This window comes from Harpia harpyja, chromosome 7 (assembly GCF_026419915.1).
Source record: "Harpia harpyja isolate bHarHar1 chromosome 7, bHarHar1 primary haplotype, whole genome shotgun sequence".
In the NCBI taxonomy this organism is placed as follows: Eukaryota; Metazoa; Chordata; class Aves; order Accipitriformes; family Accipitridae; genus Harpia; species Harpia harpyja.
Genome location: NC_068946.1, coordinates 24,300,220 through 24,322,585, shown reverse-complemented (window position 1 = coordinate 24,322,585; position 22,366 = coordinate 24,300,220). Strand labels below are relative to the sequence as shown.

The following is a 22,366-nucleotide window of genomic DNA, read 5'->3' as shown; positions in this document are numbered from 1 at the left end:
CAATATTTTATACGGATGGCAGTGGAACAGAGTATGTTATTTCTGAAAATTTTGCACTTCACTGTGGAGAATGGATTAACCCTGTGTGACATAAGAAATTCAAACGTTATTTGCTTGAATTAAATCACAGGGTTAAAGTATTTTAAAGAGAAAAAAACTTCTACAACAAAATGGTGCCATCTTAGTAACTTGGCTCATAGAGAGGGAACATTGTGGCATTAGGAGCACTTCAGAAACTGCACATTGAAGCCTGAACAGACATAAGGTTTGTTCCCACTGTTCATATTAATACCATTACCTTTGAACTTGTAAAACATGCCCATAAACAGATGCTAAGTATAACTGGCAAATCCCTGACACAGCCATTCAGAATGTTGGGCAAGTATGAGGGCAATGGACAACAGATACTTGCGTGCTCTTCCTAATTAAAATCTCCTACTGCCAGCATTGAAGATTGAAGGACCACTGTTCTAATCTATAGGACATACCTTCTTGTGTTGTTTCCAGTAAGAACTTCAAGCACTAACAATGGACTCTGAGATCACCAGATTTTAAGTCCCTTGAGCAATACTTCCAGAAGCCAAGCTGGAGGCAAGAGAGCACACCTATGGATTCCACTGCTTATGAGCAGGTCTTGTAAGAAGCACACAGATATTCAGACAGGCTTCAAGCAGAGACAGTGAGCTCCCAAACGTTGAATAAACAACTTTAAAATTTTCATGGGTGAATGGAGAATGTGGTCCTCAGTGTCAGGAAGAGGTAAGAGTTTATATCTGCATTTCTTTTCACAGAGAATATGCTGCTCCACACCATACACTGCTGCCTGAAAAGCAGCTCTGGAAGATAATGACATGAATCACTGGTCTACCCTCTTTGCAAGTACTGTATTTTGCTTTTTCCACTTTGTCCAGTATTAAGTGTGATGATGGATGATCACACTCATCCCTTGCCCACCTACAGCTATAAGAAGTGCAAGGTCAGTATACCTTTCCAAAATATGGATTAATGAGTAGTCTTTTCAAGATCTTGTATCTTAAGAATATTTCATGTGAAAAAGGCAAGCTAAATTACCAAAGGAAAAAGCTTATAAGGGAAAAAGACAGTTACATTTATTTCAGTAGCCTCCTAACAAACTTATTTGAAAGTATTAGAACTAGTTAAACCAGATGGTTCCAGAAGCTTAATATTTCAGTTAAAGCATTAGAGGTTCACATATCTTTCAAGGCAGGAAAACAAAGTAAGTTTCTTCTATGCTGCTATCATAATATGCAGCCAGCATGCATTAATAAAGGAGCTGTCATTATTCCAGCTAACCCTAACAACAGGTTTCTAATCAGAAACTAAAAATACCCCAATTTTTCTCTTCCTTTAACAGCTACACACTACTGTAATTTTGGTTTAAAACTGGAAGATAACAAATTCTTTGCATTAAATGTGTTGTTGCAACATTAAGTCCAAATCTGAGCTAGTAGGACCTTTCTGCTTTTTTGTTTTGTATAACAGCATTTTCCTGAAGTGTTGCAGGAAAGGCATTTTAGGTGTTCAGAACAGATCAAAAACCCCCAAGCCTCAATTTCCAGTCAAAATCCTGAAACAACACTAAGATCAAATGATGCCATGAGACCATAAGCAGTAATCGCTCTTTTAGCACATTTTGCTTATATCATAAGGTATCTCTCTCTTTACTGAATAGCTATACTTCCCAAGAACAAAGTCTAAGCCAGAAGCCATTTCTAACATATGCAACTGGACAGCCTTTTAGGAAATAAATGAGTTTCCCTTCCCAGAATGCCTCTGCTTGACACTTCAATTTCCTGGTCAGACTACTGCTGCAGAACCAACATGTAGAAGAGCAGCCTACAGCCAACAGGCTGAGAAGTAAGGCAAAGGGCTAAGGGTAATGCAGTGCTACCACTATAAACAGTGTGAAGACAATACAGTGGGGTCACAGTGAAGCCATAAGCAATGGAAATGAAGTTACCAAATCAGTATCATCTTTGTCTCCCATTAACAGGTCATGTAAAAGACCCAGCCTGAGTTACCCAAGCCATGCAAATGGTGATTACACACAGAAAGTATACTGTGTTTCTTCTAAATATATAGTACCTACTCATACCTCTTACAAATGCCAGTAAGTTGAATGTCACAGGGACCCGTTGTGTTTAACATCTTTATCAATGATTCTGAGGAGGTAGCATAGTGCTCTGTCAAGTTTGCAGATGACACCAAACTGGTAGCACCCTTTGACATGCTTGAAGGCAGGGCTGCTATTTAGATAGACTTACAAAGGTCTGAGGAATGGGACAAGAGGGACCTTGTGAAATTCAGCAGACACAAAAGCAAAGTCATGCATCTGGGAAGGAATAGCTCCTTGCAACAATACAGGCTGGAAACTGAGGGACTGAGAAAGAAGGCTCACAGCATCCCAGGTTGTATTAACAGGACCATAGACAGTAGATCAGGGGAAGAGGTACTCTTTACTCAGTACTTGTTAGTGCATTTGACTTATGAGGGAAGGGAAACAACACCAAATGGTTAACCAGTAAGAATAAAATGAATGTCATGTTTAAAAAGAAAGCAGCTGCTAAATGCAACCCATTATTCCAAAATTAAAGTATTGTGAAGATCCAGATAATGAAACAGATAGACTCTCAGTCCTGGAATTTAATAAATTGAAGTTGACAGAAACTGTGTTCTTGATCAGAGATAAGCAGCTTTATCAAAGCAGCTTGTTTGATAACAAGCAATCTGTGAGGAGTTAAAAAGAGATTAAGCAAGTGAAACCTTCAGAAGCCATGCTCCTCTTCTTTAGTGGTCAAAGTTACAGCTGCTGTAAGCTTTATAACTTCAAGCTCCTTTCAATCACTGTAAACACACACAACAGGTATTAACCAGTCATTTAAAAAAATACAGCTCAATTTATAAATTAATTTTCATTAAGACTGCACCAATATGTTCATTTTTGCTAAATAAACCCAGTACCAGTCTGCAAATGCTAACAAGTTGTGCCACACCTAGAAGTAAAGGCTGCCAGAGGAAAAAAATTCCTGCTTCTTCAAATGCTGCAGTCCTTAGTTTGGAGTTCAAACTGATTGGCACCATGTTTTTCTAGCAACAGTTCAAGATGAACAGATAGAAAATCTGGTAGTATCAAATTGGTGGGGAAAAGTATTTGATTTTTTTCTAGATGCCACAGTTTAAATGTACAATTATACTTCTCTGTTTCCCAGCAGAGAAACAGTTAAGGTTTAGAATCTGAAGTTAAGGCAGAACAAAATAGGTTAAAAACTAACTGAAAGCAGTTACATAGGAATTTGCACCACTTTAACTCAATTGCTTTGTAAGCTTATTTAAATTTTAATCAGCCTTCAAACTAGTGTCTAGCAAGTCCAAATCAATATCTCTGATAAAAAGAGTACTCCCTCTCAAGACATACACACCACAGACTAAGAAAAAAAAAAAAAACAACACCTGCCCCCCCCCCCCAAAAAAAAAAAAACAACCCAACCCAACAAACCCCACCCCAGTTACACGAAGTAAAGCCCGAGGCAACCTGGCTACCTTCCCTGCAACAAAATCCAAGATCATATTGTCCCATACGAGAGCTTGCATGCAGGGCAAAACATGCAAAACAAATCTCTAGAATGAGATATGTTTGATAATGAACAAAATTCCAAACTTCATGTTGGGTTTTCTTTCACTACTCTCAAAACAATATTGCTTTTGCTGTCCATGATGATGCAAGGCTTCAGCTGTGACTTAGTGTCCCCTGCCCATCAAAGCAGACATGTTTATTCAGCAATTTTACCAGGCTTCTGTGAAACTGCCTGAAACAACACTCATGCTGTAACAAAAAACCCAACAATTGGAAAACCATACCAAACAACCCAGCTTTAACTGGCTGCAGTAACCCATGAACTTGAAACAGTCAAGATCAGACACAATTACACTGAGATATTGAAATGTAAAGTTAAAAAAAAAAAAAGATGGGGAGAGCATGCATACAGAATTGTGCTGGCATATCCACTACACATGTGAGACTGTCTGAAGCTCAACTCATTCATATGAATATTTCTATCCACCTGACCTAGTATATTACATACATCAAAGATTTGAGGCAGGGGGAAATATGACATGATTAAAAATTATATTAGAGAACCTGACAGCTGCGAACAGGATATAAATTCAAGGGTTCATATTACCTGTAGCACAATTCACAGAACAAAGACCTTGTTTTTAATAGTACATACGCTATGTTTGTCCCACAGCAGGCAGCTGTCTCTTATAACTGATGGCTAAGGTAACACTGATTGATGCTGTTTCTCCAATCATTTTCCAAACTTTCTTGTTTAACGAGGTGACCTGCACAATGGCAGTTTATTTACCTGCTGGCAACCCTTTTCTTTGAAGGGTCACTGCTCTTAATTATAGTGGCACCTGCTTACTGCTTTGCTTTTAGGTCTGTCAAGGTTTCCATTATAAACCCATTTTTAGATGTTTATTCTGTAATATCCTTCAAGTCCACTGTGGTTTGAAGCATGGCTCAGAAGGTCTTGGCAAGTATTTTTTTATAAGTAATCATGGCTCTCTTGCTCCATCCCCAATAACTCAGGAACACCTCTTTCTGCTGCTTCTTGTAGGAAGGTTTTACCTACTAAGGAAACAAACATTTTGCAGGTAGGAAAACCTTAAACTGAAAGGGTAATCACATTAGAAAGTATAATAATCTTGCAAGAAATACTGGCCTGCACCCAAAAAGCCCAGCATTTGGTATTCTGCTCTCTCAAGTTTCTTGCATCAGTTGGAAGGAGTTGCTTCTCTGCCTTGACTCACCATAATCACTATATGATATTAACTTATTTATCTTCTTCCTCACCTATCTTGCCTATTATTGCAGGCCTGTTGGCATTCCCTTTATCCCAAAGTCAGGAGACACTGCTCTTACTGAGGAAATGCTATCACTTAAGCATGTAGATTACCTACTTCACTTTTCAGATTACATGTGTCTTGTAACGTTGAAGACAACCGAATGGAAGGTAGCCTATATATGCTTTCTCATCTGGAACAAGAAAAAAAAAACCCCAAAGCTAACCACCTGTTGTTCAGTCATGCTAGTGTACACATAAGGAATAGACCGGACTGTCACCATGACAGTGATGTGACTGATCAAATGGTGCAAGTAGGAGAAACCCAAAAATAAGCAGTGAACATAATCAGCTACGTAACAGTAAGCAAACAGACACTGGAAAAGTGAGTCATGTATGCAGTGCTACCTGTGGTTGAGAAACAAGTGGCATGTAAAAGGTACTCACAATTTTATGTGGGAACATAAACTAAGCTTCAAGTCTCACAGCTGCAAATTGCAGGGTCATGACTGCACGTGCCCATGACACACTGGAATCTTGCAGAACAGCAAGCAGTGAGACCACATGCCCAACTTGCTGCACAGTGACAGGCAGTTTACCTATCAGGTTCATGAACCCTTATCAATCACCAACCTCAGCTCAGTATGTTGTGAAACTATTAACTACCTATCTGCCCCAACCTCTATTGTAGACCGAAGCTCTAAAAGTAACGCAAAAACAAACAATAAGGCCATAGAAGAAACTACTGCTTTGGTATGGAGTTCAGGGTTTCAGCTTTGTCATTAGGGTGGTAACTGTAGTAACAGCAGATACTCTAGCTGCGAGAACTCTTTTTGCAAGTAATTGCTGGGTAAATTATCAGAAGAGTAGTGGGAAGGGAAGAAAGTGTTTGTACTAGCATTGACAGTTACAGCTTGTGCACACTGCTTTCCTTTCACAACATCACGTTTCTGAAATGCAGAAGTATTTTTGCATTTTCTAATCTACCTCTAGTCATGCACTTTCAAATCCCTAATGATTCTTTATTTTGATCACAGATAAAGACAGCTAAAAGGACTGGGTTGTGGAAGACACAGTGTATTCCTTAACACAGCTACATAAAAACTTTGGTGTTAGCTCTGACCCTGGTTGAAAGAGTTATCTACTAGCTAGGAACAAAAATATTCTACCTTCAAAGTTTTCATCCTCTCCTGTATTCCTTTGGCTATGATCATCTGAACAACTGAATCTTGCTTCTGATCCAAAATGGGTAATTCAATAAATTATCCCATTCAAGTAAGCGGACCTACAACAGCAGATTTAGAATAACAATGACAAGTATAGAGTATTTCTGGTTTTTGATTGTCAAAAAGGTGTTCAAATCTACCTCTTCCTCTCATATAAGAGGTTATTGCCTTCTGATACATAAACAAAAAGTGAAACTTCAGGACTGCCCAGACTCCTGAAATTTTGACTTGAGAAGTGACTTCCTAATTAATATAACTATAAATTAAGCAGAAATCTTATGATCCAATTACTGTTTGGACAGATATTAGCTTCCCTTGGGCATTAGGAGTCTGTCGTTCTTATTTGAATACTAAATGTCAGAAGCTTGTGTTTCTGCTGCTACTTATAGTCCTCTATACCTTAGGAACATTCAAAAGAGTACTGCAAACTGAAAAACACTAGTTTTAGTCCATGGAGAAGGAAAACCCATGAGTATATATGTTGTAAAAAGTCCGACTTACTGGAGAAGTACTGTACCTATCCCTCAGAAGGGCACAGTCCTAGTCATATTTCACATTTCAGTGATATTCTGGGTTAAAGGCATACATGGTAGATATTAGACTGCACAAGTTAAGACACCTCCACCTGTATTCAAACATATACTATATAGCTAGGCCTGTCTGGAGGTCTAAGGTGTGGAGTTATTTGGCAGTGGTGTGACATGCCGTTGTATACACTGGCAGATTTGACAGTCTTCTGCTCCAAACAGGTATTATTCCAGGGCAGAATCTGCAGGAAGATCTGTCCCACTGATTCAGGTCACTCCTTTAATCTTAGCTTTTAAAAATTGAGGATATGTAGGAAAGAATAATAAAACCCTCTCTGTTTTATTTCAAACCCCTCAAACTTTAAAAACACTACAGAAATAGTCATATAAATGCATTATTTTCAGTTGCCCAGCACCAATCATTACCACAAGTCTGAATGTTTTCTATGTTGCCAGTTTAAGCGGGGTTTTTTTTTGGTTGTTTTTTTTTTTGTAGTTTTTTTTCTTAATTTTATATTTCCTCTGCGTGCAAGCAGAAACTTATACATCGTAGTCAGTTGGCTGAACACGGCTTTGTATATAAGTGAACCAATTTCGCACAACCACAAAGATTTGGCCATGTAAAGATGGCAGGAAGTTTTTGCAGCTCTGACTAAAAAAGCATGCACAAAAGTGTGTATCCATGTAAAAGAGACAAAAAGTCTTCCAGGCCTAAATTGCATCTGGTTTTTCACTTTCAGTAGAGCATCAAAAATTAACAAAAGGATTTTCAACGTATTCAAAATGCCACAGAAACTATTTAATGCACAGAACTTTTTTGGGAATAGAGAATATCCTCTCCTCAAAGTGACACTGAAATTAACATAGAATAAGTAGCTTTTTGATCTCATCATTTTAGATTTGCAACCCCCCCCCAAAAAAAACCAAACCAGGAAAGTAGTGGCTTCCTTTGATCTGAATTTAGCATTGCAGTCCCTTGTTATTTCATCTCATCTCAAGAATGAGACTGGAAATGATTAATACCCCATCTGAAATCTAGATGGGAAAAGCGGCGACCCCCCCCCCCCCCACCTAAAAGGACAGATACACTGCAATAAATTTGTTTTGCTCTTAACTTTGAGGTGCTACAAAGCAGAATTTCTGAGTGTGACAGGATAATGAAAAAGTTATGCACCACCCACTACCGTACTTTAAGACATTTTTACTACTTTAGATAAACAACACTCCTCTCTTTTCCCCCTAGGACTGCCTGAGATATTAGGTGCCTGTCTCTAATTTGGTGCCACTATCATCAAGCTTTCAATGGTCTTGAGAGTCTCAGTGTCTCTCTCTTTGCCCCATATCTCTTCAGAAGTTACTACAGTAACATAAACTATGTATCACCTTTAAAGGTGACCTTCAAAGCAAAGAAATGGACTTGTTTCCTTTCTTTACAAATTAAGAAGCAAAGAAAAAAAGTCTGAAAGGTTTTGAATTTTTACTGTTAAATTTATTCACCACTAACCTTATCTTCCCTAATTTTCCCATGTAACTCTCATATGTATTTTACCAACTTTCGACCCCAAATTTAATTGCATTCAAATGGCAAGTGAATTTCAGCAAATAACTCAGATTTCTGAGGACAATTTGGGAGATGTGATGCAACTGAGACACAGAAACCCAACCAGACTTCCCCCCCACCCCCCACTTGCTTTTTTAAGGTGAGCCAAGACAACAACTAATCACCACCAAGAAAAAGCTCCCCCCCCACCTTTTTCTTCACTCAATGTACCTCTATATGAGACTAGGGACACAGACTGGGACAATATGAGAGATTATTGCTCTCAGCTGTCCAAGAGCAGAATTATACACATGCTAGGCTCTCAGTCACTGAAATTCAGGGCTTGCTGTATTCACATGAACTGATACTGATTAGGTATAGGAGAAAAAGGGCTCTGAACTCTAGTGACTGATATGCCAACATAGATTAGATTGTTTCTCCCATAAAAGAAGGAACAAAGACCATCTGAAAGACTCTGGGAAGCTGGAGACAATGGATACAGCATTCTGCACATTCACAGACTAACTACCCATTGGCACCATGGCCTTCAAACCTGGCACTGATATGCCCATAAATTCAAAATTGCAGTACTCTCAGTGGAGGGTAGGAGTACAGTGAACTCTTCCAGCTCCCTTGGCAAGAGAGAAGGCACCCTTAGTTTCTTCCTATGTCACATTCTACTACATCTCTATTTGACTACATAGTTACCAGCAAACACTGGGGCTTTACAATCAAAGAAACATGCAAAAAAGCTTTTAAGTAGACAGGCTAAAATAGATACCATTCTTCAGCATCCAGTGTCTTTTTTGGAAAGCATCTTAATGACATTCATTGGTTAAAAACAACACTCAGCCTTTGTGCCAGGTGCTATATTTCATTTTAACACTTCAGAATCACTAATAAATTAATCCACACAGTACCTATTATTGGTTTTTGTATTAAATTGATTTTTATATATTATGTAAGAAACAGCTGATACTGATTATTTCTTGGAGAAGAATGTGAACTGTGACATCAGCCAACTTCTGAATAATCCTGTGAAATACCAAGCAAGCACATTTAGAAGAAAACAGTGTCCCTTCTGCCCGTATTTTTTCTTTTTCTTCTTTTTAAACTACTGCTGTTTCATTCTTTTGCAAATCCCCTAGCAATGAAGTGATTACAAGGCCTTGTCTCTGCCCCCACTGTACCAAAAGTTTTTGTGGTAAAGAACTTAATTTTCAGCATATGCAAAGTATGAAGACAGACTTCTTATTATTATATGTACATGTGTTCAACACTTGTTTTACGTATTACAATACCAACTGATTCTCTGGGTGCTATTTTTCTGATGTTGGCACATATCACTCTAATGCTGGAGTTAACCGTAACTGCCTACATGCTACTACGAACTTGTATTATAAGAGAGATGTAAAAGACTCCAGAAAGCAAAACAGAAAATCAGGGTAAGGTTTTTCATTCTTTTATCCTGTAGTTAAAGCAATAACTATATACTGTTGAGACGGATGATTTCATGTTACCTTTCACTACAGCTTTCAGAGCAGTGCTACTTTAAAAATAAAATTATACATATACTTTACAATATAATCAAATACTGCAAGAAGTTGACTGCAATTTTGCTATCTACTTCAAAGGTGAATCAAGTCCTGTCGTTATTTATAATGGGGATGTCTCAAAGTCCTTCATTGCAAGGACATTAATGCGTACAAACACAAAGGTTGTTACCAAAACAGAAATATCAGCAAAAAGAGAGATACATTTTACAGTTATTACAGTTCAAGGAAGTTCAGCCAAGTACAGTCTCCACTGTCACCTCCGGCATTATGTTTCCAAAAGGAAATTTTAAGAAGTAACAGCATAAGATATTCCCTTGTTCAGGCCCCTTAAGAATTGCACCAACATTGGATCATTAGATACTTTTTTTTCCTCAAAAGGAATTACATTTCATTATCACCATTTTGGGTGCATTTGCAACAAGTAAACTGAGTCTCAGAGGTGTCTGAAGAGCCTTACTGTACTTTCAAGCTATGTTTGGAGCATGTTTACTGTCAGATCTGATTTCCAGTGGGGGAAGGAAGAAAGAAAGAAAGAAAAAAAAAAAGACAAGAAAAGAAAGGATGCATGGAACTCACCAGGCTGCAGCAGATCCATCCCACTGGAAGCTGGAGCCTGCCAGCACCCTCCCTTTCACCCACCAGGTTCCTGTAATTGGAGATATGGTTACTCAAACCAGCTGGGAAGGGGACCCAGGCCAGCCTGGCAGCTCACTGTGAAACTGCTGTTTCCCCTCAGTCTGCCACTTTGCTTTTTCACACCTTTTCTTCAGGGAGGCTTTTTTTTTTTTTTTTTTTTTAAAAAAAAGCTTGTCCTCTGCTTTCCCTGTGAGGCCTCACACAGCCTCTCACTCCTGTAAGGCATGCAGGCTCACCAGCAGCCCAGCCTGTGCACCCACTCCTGCTAGGCTGGCCTCAGCACTTGAAGGGGCCCTACCTCTCCTTGCTGCTCCTGGGCCCCCCCCCCAAAATCACACAGCAAAGTTATCCACCCACCTGTTCACTGATGCTTTAACACTGCCCCCGGGTCACACCAACAGGCTGGCTCATGGACTGGCCCCAAGCAGGCCTAATGCTCCATGACAGGACCTGCCTGCTTCCCCGCCATAAAGCAGAAAGGCTTTACACCCCTAACGCTGTGCTTTATCAGAGCACAGACCAGAGCTGATAACACTGCCGTATGGAGGCAATACGGACCAGACAGAGCAAGCCTGAAAGGGGCATTTCCACAGGCACCCCAGCCCCGGGGCACACTCAGTGCCTTCCCTGCTCTTTCCACCTCACCTCCACTTGAGCAGCTCTAGGGCCTGTTTGCAAGCCCCACTCCCCAGGAGAAGGGCTTCCCCTCCCCCTCCTGAACTAGCCAGCCAGCCCCTTCGGCCCCCTTCTAGCACCTTCTCCCCGCTTCAGTGGCCTCAGCTGTGCTGGGGGCAGCCCCTGCAGCCTCACCTGGCAGCTCTCAGGGACCACTACCCCAGGTGCACCAGGAGGCACCTTCCTTACCTAAATGATAAGGGCCCAGGAGGAGGAAAGTAATGTAATGATCAAAGACGTTTCTCCAGGCTGCGATTCTTTCATCTAGCCCACTACACCGTGAGTGTTGACAGAGGCGCTCTCTGCAGATTAGAAGAGTTTTAGTCCCTTTTGGCAGAGGGGCAACAGGGCTCCCTGGCCAGCACATCACTAGTGTTATTTGTGGTGTTGATAGCTGCTAAAGCCCTCTCATGGCTGGAGAAGAAACAACTGGAGAAAAGGACTAGAAACTGCATTAAAAACTACTTTTGGTTGCCTGAGGAAACGTGCTGTCATTCCCTGACAGGCCTCCCCGCACCTTGCAAATCTTGGCTGATTTCAAGCGTCTGACAGAGGTGGAAACCTAAAAAAGTACTGAGTTCCTACAGGCATCATCAAAATTGGAGCATTTTTTTACCTTCTGGCATACACCAGCATGTTTATAACCTGAACCAGCCATTGCATGTTACGTGAGAGCCCTTTGGACAGTGAGGCCGTATGCAGGGAAAGAGGCAGAGCATTGGCGGCATCACTGTGGGAGGATTTAGGGACAAAGCCCCCAACTTTGCCTCAAACTGGAGTAAGTAATTTTACAAGAGAAATAACTTGTTCATTTATTCAGAATTTAAAAAAAAAATCTTTATCATCTTGGAAATAAAGTCTTAGGGAATTGGTGTGTTTACATGAAAAGATATTGTCACAGAAGGACAATGCCACATAGCATGGAAGTGAGGATTGTGCCATCTCCTCGAGCGCTTGGCAGGCTTTCTGGAAGGAGATCCAAAATGTCTGCGAGATGGACACTCTGTCAAGTCTGTTTTAACAGGGAGAGGGCCAAAAACTACAGTTCATTTACAGGATGCCCTTGGTGGAAAATATTTGCCTTCAAGATTTAGAGTAAGTACCGGGACTCTGGTTAGCAGAGACTGAATGCTTTGCTGACTCACACTATATATAATGAAAGCTTAATAAAATAGAATATATCTAGTTCATGAAGTCTCTTGGTACCATGTTGTAATTTAGTCCACCAACAGCCTTTATTTAAAGTTGGATTCCATGAGTCTGTTATAATGAGCTAAAAAGTGCACGGATAAGCAGTTATTTCTGAAAATGTGGTTCCCTATCGATGTATATTTTGCACAGCCTGTATATCTTAATTGAATTGAAATGAGCATGGGACCCTAGGGTTTTTTAGGTCTAGTGAGGCATTAAATACTCCAAAAGCACAATAAAAAATGAAAAAAACCCCACTTCTCCAAACTATTGAACCTTATTGCTTTAGCTCTGGGCACAGTACTCTTACTACCTAGCAAAAATACACAAAAACATTGCTTACAGCCCTTCATAGTCTATACCTATAGCCTTCATACATATAATCTTACTTACCTCCCACACCTTTGATGCATCCATCTTTCTGTCTTAAGTGCTCCTATCACCTTTTCAAGTTGCCTCACACGTGCTCGTATTTTTTTCTTCTTTTTGAAGCCTCCAGGTGTACTCCTGCATTGATTGGAAACAAACAGTTTTGGCTGTAGTGACAAACCATTGCCCTCTGTGTTCAGATGGGGCTCTATTTTACTTATTTCCAGGAAAGTCTGTCTCCATTGGAGTTGGATTAAGATCATGTAGACATGTCTTGTAAAATTTTTGAATAAGTTGTGTTGTATACATGGCTGCATATATCAACATGAATAACAACACTAGCTGTTCTGTGTATTACCTACACAACAAATTGAACCTGATGTAGAAGAATGATCTAGCTCAAAGTAAATAGCAGGAGTTAAATTCCTTTACCAAAGTGAATCTTTTAAAAGCTTAAGAGCTGTTGATATCAAAAACTGTTCTTGTTCATTATCATACTTTCTGCCTTGGGCTGATACCAAGTACCAGAGCAATCCTGAATACACAAAGAAGTGAGCCACTGATCAACCTATTTTTGACTGAAATTTGGAGACCCCAGCGGGTTAGGCAATTAGAAGAAATATCTGAAGTCTTGGATGCTTACCCAAATTGAGCCTAACCTCTGAATATTTTTGTTCGCCAATCACTCTTGGATGGTACTATTTATATTGTCACAGAGGGAGTATTATTGATCACCTTCCACTACCATGACTGTTATAGTGTCAATCAAAAACAAGCAGCTTGATAACATTCAGACTCCAGCTGTACAAATGTTCTCTTTTTGGGGCTCATTAGTTTGCTCCAGCTGGCATCTTTTCAGCCAGAAAAAAGCACTGGTGTTTGCCTTTAGTACAAACAAAATTCTATGAAAATATTTTGCATAAACTTGAATCTCAATTAACTAAAGATGATCTTTCTTAAAAAATAATCAAAAGAACTCTTGTTTAGGCATTAGAACTACAAGTGATGCACTGTTAGGATGTAGCTTTTTTATTCTATATTTTGATATCCCAGTCAAAGATCATTGGTAGTGGGTGAAAATGCCCAGACTATGGAATAGACTTCAAATCAAAGACTGAAAGATTTCATTATGCTAGAAGGAGTTGTTGCCCACAAATTAAGATATGTTAATTCAAGTGCTAGGCAGAATACTTTGATGGATTGTAGTGTAGAGCTGGACAAAGAAAGGAAGGTCTACTACTCTTATGCATTACTAAATTCATTTCATCTATAAGGAAAAGAATATTGATTTCATTCATCTCAGTCAGGTGCTAGTATGACTGAAGAATAATTCAAATTCAGTGACATCAGCTGTACAGATGATGGTACTGTAGCAGAGGATGGCAAGAAAAGGTGACCCAAGAGTGATAAATGTAATTTGATTAGAAGAGATCAAAACCAGTCTGTCTTTAACAAAAGGTAGAGTGGGTTCTGTAGATTCTACTGCTCCTTAAGTCTATGATAATCTTTGTAATGTCTATGAATTTTAAGCTATGGTTGATTTTTCATTGTACTTGTACATAACCGGGTCACACAGACTGAAAGAGTGATAACATGGCACATTGACTCTGGATACCTGCTTGTATAAGTCTGGAGAAACTGTATAAATCAAAGGAGTTAACATAGTTAACGTAGTTGTATTTGTAACATAATGTTGTAATTAAGTGGTGAAGCAGTTCACAGGTGGAGAAATTGTTTACATAGTTCAGCAATATGGGCCTGATCCAAAATCATACTGAAGTAAATGAAAATATTTCCAAATCACATCAGTAAGTTTTTGATTAAGCTTCTATACCAAGACACGGTGAAGCGACATAGATTTGTAATTTTGCTTTTTGTGAAGAACCTTTTTATTTTTTGAATTTGAGGTTTTGAGAGATGGGTTTTTTCCTAACCTTTCTTAAAGTAAGATATTATCTTGTTATTTTTCCACCTAAGGACTCAGTGCAGGACAACTTAATCACATGAATAGCCGTCTTGAAGTTAATGAGAATATCCGTGTGCTTAAAACTCAACATTTCTGTAAATTGTTGTCACAATGACTTGAAACAAAAATTCAGATACCACCACGAATGACAAGAAATTAATTCAGATGTTCATTGCACTTGGTACAATTCTAAATAGTCGGACACTAAAAAACCTGATCTCATCAACGTTTTCTGCTGAAGCTGAAATTTCTTACTTTGATGTCGCAGCTTCATTTCAGTTAAGGATATGCAAGAAGGCCAAGACCCACTTTATTTCTTATAATCCAAAAGAGTTTTTGTTTCACACCATATTAACATATTAGGTGTCTGCAGTAAAAAATTAGAAACCATTTTATATAGTTTTATTTTGCTACAAAGGCAACGAGTCCAGTTTATCAGGATACGACTACGTGCATATGTACAAGAAGTAGGATCGACTACACACTGTATTTGCTCATGGTTGCCAAATAAACAGGCATAGGGAGGAATAAAGCAGACAATAATCCTTTAAGGAAATCGTGAACATGTGAAAATATATCTGAAATCTGAATGTTTTTCTCTTTCCTGTTTGTTTTGAAACAATCTCTTAGTAGTACAATTCCAGGGTTTTGTTTTAGAATCAGCTTTTCAAATGAGTAAATATGAGACAAATGTGTGAATTCAAACCAAAGTATGAGGGATTTAGTCTCTGTTGAGTCAACAGGATTGAAATGAATCAATCTGGTACGTAAAGCATTATATGAGCACCAGACTCCCTACAGAAACAGGTATTTACCTTAAAACATTTGCTTACCTCCAAGTCCAATGTGTTGTTTCTTTTCTTGTCACCAGTAACAAAAATGTTTCATACACTTTCTATTTCCTTGTGGATTTACATTGTGTTCTTCTCACATATTTTTACATTTCACATTGCAAATTTTCTTATGTAATTGTGAATCTCAGGTAAAGTCTTCCTTTCATTTGTTTTGTCTGTGCCGTATACATCCAGAAGACAACACTTCTCTGGCTTAATTTTCAGAGATATTGAGCATCACAAAGCCTCACGGAAGTAAGATATATTAGTCAGGCCAAGAAAGTAACAAGATTTGTGTCTAACCTGAGAAACCTAAGTTTACCTTGAGGCACCATTATGCCTTGTGCAATAGATTATTGGGGAAAGTCTTGCTGGGTGGATGGCTCCTTCTGTAGTATCCCATACCTTAAATCTCTCTTTCATAGAGAAGCTCATACTGATACATCTCAGAATCTAATCATGGTAGCAGGAATCATTTAGCTTTTAAAATGTATTTTTACTCCAGAACAATGCTAACACTGAAGGCAGTGGCATCCAAAGTACAGCAAAAGAAATATGAAAGGTATTGTTTTGTTCAAGGCACGAAATGGAGCTCTGTTGTTTAGAGTCCCAATACTTAAGATATCAACAAGTATTCTCTGACTTTTATGATAGCAGCTAGGAAATAGTTTGGGTGCTATTAATATTTATAATCTGCAGTATTTTGTATTTGTTACAAAACACTTAATTGCTTGATCTGGATCTACAATCAGTGACAACAAAACAAATAAACCCTGATTTTGGTGGAAATGTTTTACAATTCTTCGTACATCATGAATCAAATTACAAGATAACTAGCTCAGCTTGATGTTGGAGCTGAAATCCTTATTACTGTAACTGACTCAGATATTAAATCTTACTTTAATATTTACAAAAATGCAAAGTAATTTAAACAATTACCTTTATTAAAAAAATATACAGAGCATAGGAGGAATGAGAGAATAGGAGCAAAAATAGAAAGAAGAATGAACAGGAGGGAGAGCCAAAGCTAAGGCAAAGTGCATTACTGGTGGATTCTGCCAAAGAGCAGAAAGGCAGTTTCCATCCAAAGTTCTGTTTTCCTATTATTCAGAGCTGTGGCTGCAGTCGCTCCCTGCTAAACCAACGTGGCAGCTGTGTAAACTCCACTTTAAAACCTGGTATTTCACATGTTCACTTGGCATTTAAGCTCCATGAGGTTCCTCTTGAGTGGATTAATGCATACACCAAGCAGTTTTCTCTGGAATTGTAGAAGTCCCATAAAGGTCAATCCTTATCTTCCAAAGCATAATTAGATCAGAATTAAAATCTGTAAGTTAAAGCTGATAAAGTTAGCAAAACTAAAACGCCATTTACTGCCCTCTTTGTTCACCACATCCCTAGAAAGTATGAAGAGAGTATCTGCCAGAAGAGTCCTGATTATAACTATGTTTGTGGCAAATCCCGCCCAGAAGTATCTTCACTCCTAGAAATACGAAGAAAAAAAGAAAACAAAAAGGGAGCAGCATGACTTTAAAAATGGCAGATCATACCTGCAAACATGTCAATTTTGGCCACCCCTTTGTTTCCCAAGCGCATCCCTAAGAGTTTCAGCACATCTGAAGAGATCAAATTATTTAAGTCTGAAGATTTTTATGTTCCAGATACTTTATTACATGCCATCATTTGATCAGCCTCTCAAGTTATGGAAAGAACCAGAACAATTCATAGTTTTCAATGGTATTTAAAATTCTGTATTTTAAAGCGTCATTCTGTAGCTTACCGTCTGTGTTTTCCATTACACTGAAGTCAGTATTGGCTTGTAGTTCATTGTCAACTCAGCTGACTGACTTTTGATGTTCCTTCTTAAAGTATCTGTGTTACTGCATCCTTCTGGGAGACTGGCTATAGAGACTGCTTATTGTATCTTTATTAACACACAGTTCTTGCACAGATTATCTTACAGGTGTCTCCAGCATTTCAGTTACAGTTTACTGAATTGCTTAACCTGGAAAAGCCAAAGTCACTGGGAGAAAGTATTTACTCAGACAATGCATATTAATTCAATGAGAGTCTCTGATTAACACAGCAGAACTGTGTTCTTTTGAATATTCTGCATTCTGATACCCAGTTGTCACTAATAGATATTCCAGTGCTGATTAAATAATGAAAAATGCCTCTGTTGCCTTGCTAAACAGCACCTGGGCAGTGAGCCTGCAACTGTCATCCAGCTGAAGTTGCTAGACACTGGCAAAAGATAGAGCAAGCTAAAGAAAGTCTCTCAAGCCCATGCAAGAGTAATTTCCTTTCCATCTGCCATTGTGGAACATGGTTTGCTTTTCCCAGCCGGCAAATCTTGTCAATGCCTGGAAAAATTATGCTTTCATAGTATCACTTGGCCTATGGTTCTTCTGAGACCATTAGCAGCACATTTTTCAGGAGCTTTTAGTCCAGCCACTTCCCTCAGAAGTGCCACCATGCTATAATTTCAGTGCTGCTAGTTGTCCAGTATAGAAGGAAAAAGCCAGTATAGTTATGTAAAAGCTGTGATGCTAATTTGAGATGCTAGTTTGAGCTGTAAAATTCACAGGTTCATAGGACACCCAGTTCAGACACTACTGTGACTTCTTCATCAGCATGACCAGTTCCTTCTTACATCTTTGTTTTGCCCTTTCTTTGCCTTCATACCCGAAGACCATGAAGTGGTTGTATCAGCTGTTCAGTCAGTCCTCTAGTCTGACAAGGGTAACATGATAGGAAACACAGTTTGCTCAGGAATGGGTGTTCTAGTCTGAACAAAATAAGAAGTTTAACATTAAATGCTATCATCTGAGCTGTTTCAATTAAAAGAAAAAGCAAAACCATCAAAATTCTCTTTTTATTCCATCTTTTTCTTGTACTTTCATATGATCAGGATAGGGGGAACTAAAATATATATATATATATTAAAATACAGTCAAGTGAAAACTGAGTGGAGAATTCTTTCTAACTACACCAGTGGATAAACACCAGGGAAACAGAATTGTTGCATTAGCCAAAGACCCTCTTTATAAGGGAGCAAATGGCCATGAATACATTTAGGAACACATAAAAGGATGGTTTCTAATCTTCAGAGGGATCAGATGCCAGAACAGCTTTCTAATAAAGCTTTGTCACAAACCTAAGGTGTTAAGCTTGATCGGTTTATGATCATGGTTAATTACAATAGCTGAGAATGACCTGATATTTTAGGGGGCCCCTTCCAGAACTGAATCCTGTATTGCCATCTCTATATGCTGAGGTCCTTGACAAAATGAAATTTCCAAGCAAAAAATTATAGAGCAAATCACATAGAAAATCTCATTTTTTGACTCTGTACTGTTCTCCTTTGCAAACTCAAATATGCAGACATCTATGCATATGCAAGCCATATGTTGCTGTTCACATATAACTATCTACTCTAGCAACAGAAATCAAGGCTAATGCTAGGCCTTCATGGCACCAGACATCTGTCTCACACACAATGGCCAACATGAGCTCTGAATCCTGTTCAAACATATCACCAAAACATCTTGCAATTGAATAAAAAATACCAATGCTGTGCACCTTGGGATATAATTTCTGTGTTTCTGCAATACAGCTGCAGCAGCCTTTGAGTTTAACACATTTAGGGTGGATTCCCAGGAGGAACAGCTGTGGTCCCTCTCTATATATGTTCTCGTTTAACTAGAAATGTAAACAATTACAGGAAGATTCAACACTAACAGATACATTATAACTAAGAATGCCTTACTGTTAGGATTATTTATTGTGTTGATACAATGTCCTTTTTTTTGCATTATGCTCTTCATTGCTATTTAATTTTCAGTTCTGTACCTCTTTAGACAAGTATTTAGAAAAAATATAGGACATTTAGCATGGTATTGCATTCACAGACAGATATATCTCCTTTGATTAACTCTCATTTTTCTGGCAGAGAGTATGTGCTGAAGCAATGAGCAGTGCTTTCTTTTGAGTTGTCCTCTTTGTATGCCATTGTATCAATGGCTGCTTCTTGTGTTTAATTTCTATAGTGCCTGGCACATCATGGGCGTTCTTGGAGTCAAGATCATGAACTGTCTAATGGTAGTAAGAACAATAGCAATAATAATACTTAACAACTTTTTGTTAGGAATGTGAAAGATTTTGCAAAATTCATTGTACTCCATCTGTACAGTATACTTGACACTAACTTAGTTGAGTTTTAATTACTTATTCTTATGGAGTTCAACAGCTAACACATTTGAAAGTCCAGTTGATTTCTTAAGCTGTAATAGCTTAACGAGGCATATATAGGCCCCCATAGTCTTTGCACCTATATGGCAATTTTGTGATTAATACTAATTAATGACACATCAGTGCACATTTTAAGTGAATGATGAAAATTATTATCCAACCCTGATAATGAATACGCTAAAGCAACATTTAAGCAAAACATCAGAGAGGGAGAACCTAGCTAAACATGCCTCAGTTTTCTGCTGTGGTAAGTTAAAATCAAACAATATTTGTTTTTACGTTGTAGAAGGCCCCAAACAGATCAGATTGATTGCTTCTGCTTTCCTAGCTTGCTGTTTCTTCTCTTTTTTAAGCTACTTCCTCAGTGATGTATAAGAATGGAAGCTAGCAGTGAGTGAAGGTGCTAGAAAGATGGGACATGCAGATGGTTACAGAATCCATCAGAAAAGGATATTCTACATCTGTCTATAGATCAGAGGTTTAAAGACCACATTAGAATATATTCAAGCTTTCACTCTTTTATTTTCTCAAACTGATGATAAAGGAACGGGACAACAGATTTGACAATATTTGTTCAGAGGGAACTGGTCAGGTAGGCAGTGTGAGCCAGAAACCACAGCGGTATTTTAGGAATAAGAGCTCCTGTTCCTCTGCCTTCCCTTTAGATAATGTGTTGTGCCTGTTTTTGTACTGTTGCTTTGAATTGTGTTCATATAAAAATAATAGATATTGTAATGGTACTTTGTACTTTTGTCAAACTTTTCAGCCAAAGATCTCAAAGCACCATTCAAAGTTACTAATTCTTATGATGTTTCCATTTGTCATGCTTTGTTACCCCACGAATAGGCTTTGTTATGGACATGATAGTTCAGGGTATTTAGACTATTAGAGGATGTATACCTAACCCTGGTACAAGTAAATGGACTTGCCTTCCTTCTCAAGTAGAAGCAGCCTATACTTTGTGGAACAGAAAACCTTGCTTTTACTTCCTGTTGAATTATCAGTGGTAGAGAGTGTTGTTTACCTTCCCATTTCCTTTTGTGTGGTTCTATGTGTCTGAGAAATGTCATGGGCTTTGTAAACACAGGGGAGAGATGAATCCTGATGTCGGTGAGAGAGACTGACTATATGTCAGCAAGTGATGGGGAAAATGGGCTGAAAATGGGAAGGAATATGCACATTCTGACTGCATAGCCCTGCAGACAACAGAGTGGGAAGAAGCTATTGACAATGATAAACACAGATATTTAGTTGGATAAACGGTCCCAAACCTGGGAAGCTCTGTAATGCTTTTTAATGGGGTTGCACAATAGCTATACATAAAAAAAAAAAAAAAAAAAAGGCAAACGTTAAGGGGGAAATCATAGATACTTCGAAGTCAGTAACAAAACTCTTCTTAACTTGAATAGGCCAGCATTTCACTTTGAAAAGATTGCAGAATTGTTGGAAAAAAGAAGAGGGTAGATTTGGGAAAAGAAAAATTCCTTACACTAAAATTTAACAGACTGCAAAATAGTTGATGTGAGAAACATCTGAAATGCTATTCCATGAGCTGATTAAAATTTTCTTGGACAAAGCAGTTGTGAATATATTGCTATGTATTGGATGAAATAATAGGCCTTTTTCATCTTTTAACTTTTACTATGCTGCTATAATAAAAGACACAAAAATCAATTCTTTCCGGTGGTTCAAGGAATTATTTCACTTTACAAAGCTAGAAATGTGCCAGTTCACTTGACCATGTCCCTTTAAGGTGACATTCTAATAAAGTATGCTCAATTATTCCAAGTTTGAAAACTTGTACTATCTTTTTTCTATATTCAAATGATTTCACACATTTTTGACACAGTTAATCTTATTGTCATTTTCTATCTTAGCTCATAGAGAGCCATGGTTTCTGGATTTCTTTCTGGCTTTCTTGCAATACAACCACAGTACATAGATATCATGCACAAATTTATTTTTATTTAATGTGATAATTTTGTAATGATTGAAACAGGAACATGGCTTCTGCAGAAGTAATTATTTTCTTATACACTGTAAATGGAGAATTATGCTATCTTCTGTTTCTGGTGAATGGAAATTCAAAAGCAAGACTTTCAAAGAACTTAATTTTAAATCAAATACGATTAAGCACCTCAGGTGTTTAACAGAATATGACTGGCAAAGTAGCTTTACCTAAAAGAAAACTGAAGAAAATGGCATCTCTCTGCTGTGAAGATGGGCAGAGATCATAAGTAAAGTAGGAATGATCTCCATGCTGAATGAAGGCTTTGCCTCAGTCTTAGCAGGGTTTATAATGCCAGTTATTCACTGCAAATATGGAAACTAACATTATCACAAATGAACTAAAAGCGATTTAGCCAGCAGCAGGCCTTTTAATATAAATTTAGCAGGATGGAAAATTCAGGCACATTTTAAAGCGAATCATGTCTGAAGCCAGGGACATGACTAGATAATGGGATAAAAGGTAGGTAGGGTTGTAGCAGACTAACTTGATACAAGTTTGGTAGAGTTCTGCACAGCCACGTTCAAAAAAAAAATACTGGAAAGAAGTGCAGCAGGCTAGTAATATGGTCAGAGGGAAGGGGAATGATGCAGATGCTGCCTGGTGTTGGGTGTGTACTAGGCAGCCTTGTTAGTGCAGTGCTGAATTCAAGTTCACAGACCCTGTCTTTATCTAAGCGCCTCAGACCTCAGGATTGCCTTGGTTGAACCAGCTTGTGTCTGC

At 38.4% G+C, this 22,366-nt stretch overlaps 1 long non-coding RNA gene across 1 annotated transcript in view; it reads right to left on the bottom strand.

Annotated features, from left to right (window-relative positions):
- LOC128144408 (uncharacterized) overlaps positions 1-20,718 on the bottom strand; it is a 36,377-nt gene extending 15,659 nt beyond the window's left edge. The window contains exons 1-2 of the long non-coding RNA XR_008236072.1: positions 12,610-20,718; positions 10,291-10,360 (exon numbers count right to left, since the gene is read on the bottom strand). This is a non-coding gene — a long non-coding RNA (uncharacterized LOC128144408). The remainder of the gene's footprint in view (positions 1-10,290; positions 10,361-12,609) is intronic.
- Positions 20,719-22,366: the final 1,648 nt, after the last annotated feature.